Source organism: Rhincodon typus, chromosome 2 (genome assembly GCF_021869965.1).
Source record: "Rhincodon typus isolate 14 chromosome 2, sRhiTyp1.1, whole genome shotgun sequence".
Lineage (NCBI taxonomy): Eukaryota > Metazoa > Chordata > Chondrichthyes > Orectolobiformes > Rhincodontidae > Rhincodon > Rhincodon typus.
This window is the reverse complement of record NC_063333.1, coordinates 98,607,190-98,616,707: the sequence shown is the minus strand read 5'-3', so window position 1 is coordinate 98,616,707 and position 9,518 is coordinate 98,607,190. Positions and strand designations below refer to the sequence as shown.

At 37.1% G+C, this 9,518-nt stretch overlaps 1 long non-coding RNA gene across 1 annotated transcript in view; it reads left to right on the top strand.

Moving 5' to 3' along the window:
* The first annotated feature begins 945 nt into the window (after positions 1 to 945).
* Positions 946 to 9,518, top strand: part of LOC125487145 — a 45,160-nt gene continuing 36,587 nt past the window's right edge. Inside the window, exons 1-2 of the long non-coding RNA XR_007265665.1 lie at positions 946 to 1,016; positions 9,064 to 9,139. This is a non-coding gene — a long non-coding RNA (uncharacterized LOC125487145). The remainder of the gene's footprint in view (positions 1,017 to 9,063; positions 9,140 to 9,518) is intronic.

Below are 9,518 nucleotides of genomic sequence, written 5' to 3'. Positions count from 1 at the left end.
ACTGAACTAGCAATCATGGATTTGAAAATTAAACCTACATTCATTCATTGAAGGGGTAAAAGAGGACAGAAAGGAGAATAAATTTACAAGAGCTGAGGTGTCAGGAATGGGTATTTTTAAGATGCTAATGATGATTATTGTTTTGAAAGGGGGGAGGAATAGTTGATTTTGTGGGTCATGAGTGTTGCTTACTGGTCCACATTTATTGCCTGTTCCTAGTTGCTCTTGAGAAGGTGGTGCTGAGCTGCCTTCTTGAACCGCTGCAGTCCATGTGTTATTGGCAGACCCACAATACCCTTAGGGAGGAAATTTCAGGGTTTCGACGCAGCGACAGTGAAGGAACAGCAATGTATTTCCAAGTCAGGAGGGTGAGTGGCTTGGAGAAGAATTTGCAGGTGACGGTGTTCCTATGTATATGCTGCCCTTGTCCTTCTCGATGGAAATGATCATGCGCGTGGGAACCATTTGCATTTATACATCCCCATCATTAAAGTAAACAAATATATAAATACAGTATTTTTTTATTTATACCTATTACAAACAACCAACTGCTAAAGTCTTTACCTTCATGCACATATAAAACATAAGATACCAGTAATATCTGAATAGATACTTTAAGAAACGTCACTGGATTTGAAGTTTTATCATTTTAAGAATCTCTTACAGATATCTTTACTATTTTGATTAAATTAAAACAAAATAACTTTGAAATCTGTATTCCTGAAGTGTCTGTAAGTAACTGAAGATGGAAGAGTGGGAGTTTTAGCAGAACATTAAGAGTAACTGAATGAAAACTGAAATGATAGAGATCCTCAGAGTCAGAAAAAAAGTCAATTGACAGGCCTAGAAGAAGCCTGCCCCACAGTACATTGTGATAGGTTTAATTGGTATTGTGGGACATCCACTCCTGAGTGAAAGGAAATCAGATTGGCTAGCAGCTGCAAAAACTCAGCAGAGGGCGCTGCTCAGGTTGAAATCACCCTAAAGAGGAAGGGCTAAAGAATACCTGGATCCAGGTAAGAAAGGAACAATGGGCAAGCAGCATTTGGTGACCTTAAAGTAGGCAAGGAGTGGTGGAGGATTGGGTATATCAGGTCTATGTGCAAAGGAAATAAGGGTATTACTATCATGTGGGGAATGTCTCTGATGGGCAAAAGATACCTCTGAAGATGATGTAAAATCCACATCTCAATATCCTGCTGTTCCATAAGCAAAGAAACTGTGGATTCAGTGATGGGCCATCAAGGATTACATTTTTGAAAGTCATTATTTAAAGTACATTATTTTTGTAAAACTTTTTTTGACAGTTTATTCTTACTGTCTTCTCTGTTATGGAAATATAAATCAGCAATTTGTTTAGTAACATGCTGTAGGCAATTCTCCTGGATTCCATCGAAGGAGGATTGAAATTTGAGCAGTTGTAAATAGCATCTGGTTATCTCTGGCAGTAGGAGTTCAGACTGTTACAGACATAGCTGAGGATTTGGCCTACAGTCTCTGTTAATAATTAAATGTATCTGCCCATAAGGGCTCCATGAAGCAACTAGCTGAGCACTTGTGCATATTAATCCACCAGTTCTCATTATAGTCAATAATAAACTAAACTGGGTGCCAATTTTTGAGGATCAGCAATACAGCTGTTTTCATATAAAGCTAGTCTGACAGTAAAGAGAAAACAATTAATAACTTGCATTTATATAGCATCTTTATCTCATCCTTAGTATGTTTAAGTGCTTCACAACAAATTTACTTCTGAAAAGTGGCAGTGCAGGCAAAAAAAAATCACAACTAAATCCAATAAACATTAAATAAGATTATTAAACAGTGAATTTGATTTTTGCTGTTAATTGAGAGAGGAAAGTTGACAGTGCAACACTCGATTATTATTGATGTTTCAACTTTTATTGCTGCACTAAATTCACTATTAATTGCAATTCAACTTCAATAGAAAACATTTCTCATTCTTGCTCAATTTTCATTGTTGGTTTACCTGTCTATAGGATTTCAAAGTTTGCTCCTAATCAGTAATAAGCTAGAGTATTGTACTGTCTAAATAAAGTAAGGTAGGGGCCTGATGGATTTTCACTTCAATAAATGTTACAAAATAGTTGTGACATGTCACTGTCTCTCAATCATTGATATTTTTACACAAAGTTGCAGATTTATTCAGACTTTACAAAGTTGATGTTAATGGCATCCAATGATCTGGAGATTATTAAGTTGCCATAAAAAATATGGCCTATATAGAAAGCTCATAAAAAACACAATTTTTGTGTTATACTGTAAAATATATTTCACAAAGGAACATTTGTCATTTGACTAGAATGGATAATGCAGTAAGATTTGATATGTCTTAAATAAATTTTACCATTAGCAAAGTATCCATCATGACAGCTTAAGTCCACAGTATTGTTTTGCAGCAATGCTTTCTGAAGGGTTGAAATTCTACGATCTTAGTAAGTACTGCAATAATTAAATCTTTGATGGTTGAAGGAATGCATAACAGTGCAATCAATCATTTCTTGGTTATTCATATGAATGATATTTCAGATTAGCTATAAATGCTACTGTGTCCTGTTTTCATGTATGTTTGTTCTTATAAGCCAGTTTTAAAAACTAGCAAATGTTGAACTGTGCTGTCCCCTCCATGTATATCCCAGTAATCCTTTATCTCTCTGTCACTTATACATGATGGACCCACCTGCTCATGCTCACAGAGTATGGTAGAAGCAATTAAAATGACAAGCGAGTCCGCTTGACAAGGGACACTGCAGTTTTAATGAGGAGAATGAATAGCACTGCATGCATTAAAATTCTCATTCAGTTCCTGGCAGACAAAAGTGATAATAAATATTCTGATTGTGATGACATCAATCATTCATTCCTTCAGCACACATGGAATTGCAGCCTCTCATAGCTGTAATTATTAAAGACCATGCTTTAGCAGTCACACAGTTACAAAGACACATTCCTTGTAACAAAGTACCTTTATAACTTGCAAGACAGTAGTTGACCACTCATTACAAGATGATTCTGTTCAGTTTAATTTTAATCAGCAGAACATTGGGAGCACTTTGGAACCGATTAATATTCCCATTGAATGATGCTCCATATCTAGGAGAAAAATTTACTTTATAGTTCTAGCTCATTATTCTAAATTTGTGCATTGAGGTTTTTGTTCTGCAGTTTGAGGATGGTAGAAAAGAAACTTTCCCTGTGGTATAATGGCAACAAAGATTGGATAATCTTTAAAAGAAACTAGGTTATAATGGATTACCTCTGTAATTAAATTTGAATCAAAGCTCATTTGTTCTGGTAGGTCCTATTTAGGTTCTTAATATCTCAGAACTTATTTCCGAGACATGGAAGCATTATTTAGTCGACACTAATGCGAGCTCTCTAGCAGTGCATGAGAGAAGAATAATTTTCAAGGAAACAGAGGCATAGTCTGTCGATAGAAGCAGAAGTACACAATTTTTTTAAAAAATTCCTGAGAAATGATTTGGAAGAAGTTTAGATGCAGTGATTATGAGTTGCCTGAATTTCTCTTCCGGTCTAATATCCAAAATATTCATCCATAAATAGCAACTTCTAAGCAAATAGACTTTCTTCGTGATAAATAGATATTCCCGGTATGTGTAAATTTTAAGAAATGCAACAACATATATTAATATATACCTATAATCAAAACTGATTTATGAAGCTGAAGAAAGGGATCGAATTGTTAATCAAACAGTTTACTTGATTCCTCATATGTGCACCACAACAGGTTGTTGCATATATGTTAGCTATTACATGTCATTACTGTGCATTTGGCATGAAGATTATTTATTTTGGTTATTCGTTGTTAAGTATGTAAACAAAGTATGTTGGACACACAATATGAACGCAACATGTACTGGCCACTTCAGTATATCTGAATCTGCACTGCACATCCCTTTCCTTCCTTGGCAGACAAATTAGAGCTCAGCTAGATGGAAGGGCCCACCAGCATCACTTAGTCGCTGGAGAGCTCAGTGCAAAATAGAGGTTATTGGCCCCCAAAAAAAGGAGAGCGAAATCATAGTAAAGCAAAGCCAATTAACATTGGGAACAATGAAGAGCAATGTGGGAATAAAGAGGAAAATCAAAGACAGTGAAAAGGAACAGTGGAATATAATCATTTCTGTAGTAACAGACATGAAAGAAAAGAGGATGAATAAAAATAAAGCTAACTGTGTAAATATCATCACATATCACATATATTGTATTCTGTACATTATGTCTGTCTCCTTTCACAGAAGATTAAATCAGATGCTATTTAGTATTTGACTGTTGCCAATTTGAGAATAACTCAAATGTTAATCACATTGGCCCATATGTTGAGTGCATTACTAATATTACAGGTTTTTTTTCTCAAGCAGGAAATAAGTTGTGTGCAAGCACAAAAGTGGTCACAGTGTTTTTTTTAACGTAAAATTTACTTCAAACTGAAACAGTACAGATAGATTTGTAGCACTTTCCCATACGACCACTGCTGACAACTTTTGGTACTTCCCCCTCTATCAGAATTTGGCACTGGCTAAGAACTGTTTGAGGTAATTATCTCTCATCAATCCTGCTCTGTCTTGGCTTTGTCTTGGGCCTATTTAGTCATTAGTGGTAGAGGACATACCACCGTTGAGGTATCAACAGAAGAGGCACTGTTCTTACATAACAAGAAGATTTATTGCATGATAGTAATAAATACAACTACATTTGTTCAGGCATAAAAACTAGAACCTTTTGGAGTTGGTACAGATTCATCTGCTCCCTCTAAAAGTTAGAGTAAAACTCCTCTTGATTTTCATTGCTAGGGCAAATCACCAGCATTGCTCACCCAACCTTTAAAAATGGCCACTCACATTTCCAATTTTTGATCCAGAGGGTGGAAGGCTGGATTAGGAATTATGCTGAGCGATTCAAGAAGATCCTGAGAGACTGCCATTTCCTAAGGCAAAGTAGCCTGGATACCTGCCTTGGGGCTCTAGGATCACAGTCAAAGTTTTAAAGATGATGAAAACAAGAAACATCCCTCCTGCTTACTTCAGTCACCCAGATACACTCCCAGTGCCAGTCCACAATATGCCCCTCTACCCATCTCAAAGGGCTCTTATCAATCTCTCCATTCTCATTGCCCCTCATATGTCCACTATTACCGTTTGTCCATATACCAATGCCTCATTGTCCTTTACAGTCCCATGCGAATCTACGCCCAATTTCCATCCCTACAACTCTTTGTATCCCCTGTGCCACTGTATACCCACCTACTGATCCCTCATAGCTCTTCATACTTCATGCTCGTCTATGTCCCCAATCATCCACATGGCCCTTTATAAAATCTATGCAAACTCATGCCAACTTAGCCCTCCACCTACTACCCTTTGTCCTTCCCCTTCTGTGTCAACTCACCTAGTATCAAACATGAGCAAACCTCAAGAGATATCTGCCTCTTGATGATGTTACTATTTGTTTCGAGTTTATGCACTTTTTTTAAACCAATAAATATGCCTTTTCATGTTCCCAAAGGGTGCCTTACCTCCTCCAAAGTGTTCCTATGAACAGATCCAAAGAGGTTCCTTACCCTTCCAGGAGAGCAGCAGTACAAAACATTTATCTAGCTCTCATTCTTTACACCCCCTCATTTCTCCTCACATCTATATACACCCCATGCCTCACCCATGGCAAACCATGTAATATAATGTCCTGTACCTATCTCCCATAGCTCCTCAAGTCCTCAATGCCACCTTATGCTTCTTCACCGATCCCTGTAGACCTTCACACCCTATGCCAATTTAATGCCTACTTCCTTGCACCACTGTTTGGATATTCACATACTGTGCCAACTCACTCAGTATCTGTAATTATCCATGGGCAAAGAAGATCTACAATTCTGTTACTTAAAATTCAATATTGCACATTACACTCTGGAGAAAAACACTCATTCCAAAACAAAACCTATTTTGACACTTCTTGCTATTTCCTGACATGTTGACACTTCTAGACATGTCTTAACAGTTCTTTAAATGCCTTGACAAGTTGGATAGTTCCAAGGTGCCTGTGCACATTTTGCACAACAACTTATCAGTTAGCAGTCCAGGAAGGCACCAGATCCACTCCCTCCTCAGAAAGGATCCCTGTTCTCAAGGTGTCTGGGACCATAGACACAGGAGTACTTCAGTGCTCCAAAGGGGTACTTTACTATCCTTAAAAAAAGGCACTGAAAACAGACTTGCTGTTATCTGATCCAATCTCCACACACTGGGTGCCAAACACTAGTGACTCCAAAATCCCATTGAGACTTGTCTGGTCATTTCAATAGCCATCTGCCTCCAGGAACGACACACAAACAAACAGACCACCCGCTCTTCTCTCCCACCCTACCCCCAAAGCCCTTGAAATTGAGAAATGCTTAGCTCAGGGATTGCTGACTCCTTCCGGCCTTTATCGTTGTCCAACTGACTTGTTCTCCCTTTTTGGTGAAAATCGAGCTCCTTGTTCCACCCCCAGACTGTGTGAAATATCAGTAGAATGGGTGTCATATAAACAGTAACTCCTTCAGAACCATTTCCTCATGCAATAATAATTTACAGCTGAAAAGAGCAATGGTCAAAGATAGAAAAATATGAAGGTGTGTACCAGTGGTACACATAAAGACTTAAAATGCTGTCAGCCTATAGCACAGCATTGTGTAATCATCATTTTAGAGTTGAATGATCAATGCAATTGAAAACAGTCACATGCCCTGAAAAGCATTCAACTTTTAAGATTCACACAATATTCAACATGGACAATATACACTGTATCAGGTCAATACATACTGTAACAGTAAAAAAAATACAATATACATAATCTGAAAAACTCAACTTTGACATTGTGGTGTTGTATTATAATAGTAATAATATGCATGAAGAGTTAAAAGGTGTAAGGCTTTTAGTGTGCCATGTATTCCACTCAACACAGAAAGCATTCATTAAACATAATCTTTAGTCGACAAACCTTTGTGAGCAGAACCTGTCGCTACAACTTGCACAGTTATAAAACAGAGGCATTGAATCGTAACTGAACAGTCAATACTGTGCATTTCCTTAAGAAATAAACCTTCCTTTATGAAAACAATTTTTAATCTTCTATAGATTTCTGTCAAGTTCTTTAACAAAAATCCCTATAACTTTATATCTGTAAAAATTGAGTAGCACTCTACCTGTTAATGCCTTCCATCTTTCTATGGACAGACCTAGTGTTCAACATCTTCTGGTGACCTTACACAACTTTTGTACACTTGTAGTTGCACACTACAAAAGATAAGCTTTTTGTTGCACTGTAGGTAGTGATAGAAAAATTAGTCAGTCGGTTTTATCATAACATATGTTTGCAGTATTGGAAAAGCTTAAACGTTCAAAGAGCTTCATGCATACTATTACAGATTCACAGAATAGTTACAATGCAGAAGGAGGCCTTTCAGCCCATCATGACTGCCTGTCAAAGCCCTATGTAATTTAAAACATCTTTATTATGTACCCTCTTAATCGAATTGTGCTGTAGAAAATAGCAAAAGTTTTTCTTGCCCGTTGTCATAGCCAAGCTTCTCATCCAAGAGGGCATCTTAGTGAAAATGTTTGCATCCAGTCCATGGTCTAAATGTTCTTCCTAAAGTAAGACACACTATGCTCTAACTGTAGCGTACCAATGATTTGTATAGGCCTTGTATTACTTTTTTGCTTTCGTACTCAAATTCTCTTAATAAAAATAAAGAAACTTTATGCTTTTTTTAAATTAACTTGTCCTACCTTTAATTGAATCTCTACATTTCTGTTTTCAAAACATCTTTATATGGTGTCACGCAGAGTCATGACAATTCAACATGGATTTAGAGGACAAGTAGTTAAATGAATAGTAAATCAAGTAAACATGAGAAAGTAGGGATTAGGAGTAAGGGGAATTAATCAGATTGGAGTAAAGTAAATAAAGGTGCTCCATCAGGATCAGCATTACAGCTACTGTTAATAATAATTTGCATCAATGATTTAGAACAAGTAATTCCATGGTAAAATTTGTAGATGATACAATCTGCACATATAGCTAACACTAAAGATGATATGATCTAATTCAAGAAGACATGCCTTGCAGACAAGCTATTGAGTAACCAATCGACTTTAACATTGATAAATGTGAGGTGATGCAGAAGTAGAACCATTACCTATAGCTTAGAAAATAAGAAGTTAAGCAAGGCATAAGAGCAAAGGGATTGAAGATAAAAGAGAACAAACAGAATTTCAGATTAGCCAATCAATTAGACACACTTTTATTTACATGTTTGGTATAGAGTGCAAAGATCGTGAAGTTATGTTAAGCATGTATATTGAGTATTGTGCACAGTTTTAGTCTTCTAACTGTACACATGAACGCTGGAGTAACTGCAAGACTAGTTTAAAAGAATGGTATGGAAACTGAGAGATTCCAGCTATCTGGAATGATTGAATAGGCTGGGACTTTAAAAAAGAGAAGCCTTGGAAGTGACCAGGTAGAGATCTTTTAAATTATGAGCTGGTTGGCTGGAGTTGGATAAGGTTTGACAGCAAGTAAAAATTTTTCTGCTTGTGGGAGAATCCAAACCAAGGGGCAATAAATACAAGATTGTTCTTGATAAAATCCGCAGGAAAGTCAGTAGCTAGTTCAATACTCGGCTGTTGCTTGTATTAAACATAAAACTTCTCGCCAGGGAGAATGATTGAGGCAAAATATTTTGATACTTCAAAGCATGTGTCTTAAGCTAGGAAGCAGTATGCACTATATCTTTTTCAAAATGCTCATGATATCATCACTTTATTATAGCATGTAATGTGACCATATAAGTGTCTCAGTTTCAGCCCTAACTGGGTCCACATCAAACATGCCACCTGTGCTACTACATGGAACCAACCAGCTTAAAATTAGTCTATAGAAGTGCCTGTAACTGTGATATCTAGATACGTCAACAGCTGTAATAAAATTCTGTTTAATCTTTCAATACCACACTACAAATGTCCTGTTCTTATGTTACAGGAGCTAACATAAGTATTACCATATCCGGTACAAATATCCTGCCAGACACGAAGAAAACAGGATGGTGGCAGATCATGTAAGCAATCATAGCTGTTTTTAAACAAAAATCTATGTTTTAGGTGGTCAGTACTTGGAAACCACGTTGAATGTCAGTTAGACAAAGCCCTGAATTTCAAGGCATCCAGAAAACTAACTGCTCCAATTTTTGTGAGTAGACGCGTATAACATTTAACAGCCTGAAGGCAGAGCTACTTACTTTCTGCTTACAATGTTAGTTCTATCAAGCTGAATTGGCCTCTAGACTGACTAATGCCTTTTAGGAAGGATTTTCTGTGCAAAGAAAGAAAAGGCCCATAATATTGTGCAGGGCTGGATGAACACAGCAGGCCAAGCAGCATCATAGGAGCAGAGAGGCTGACGTTTCGGGCCTAGACCCTTCATCAGAAAAGGTTTTA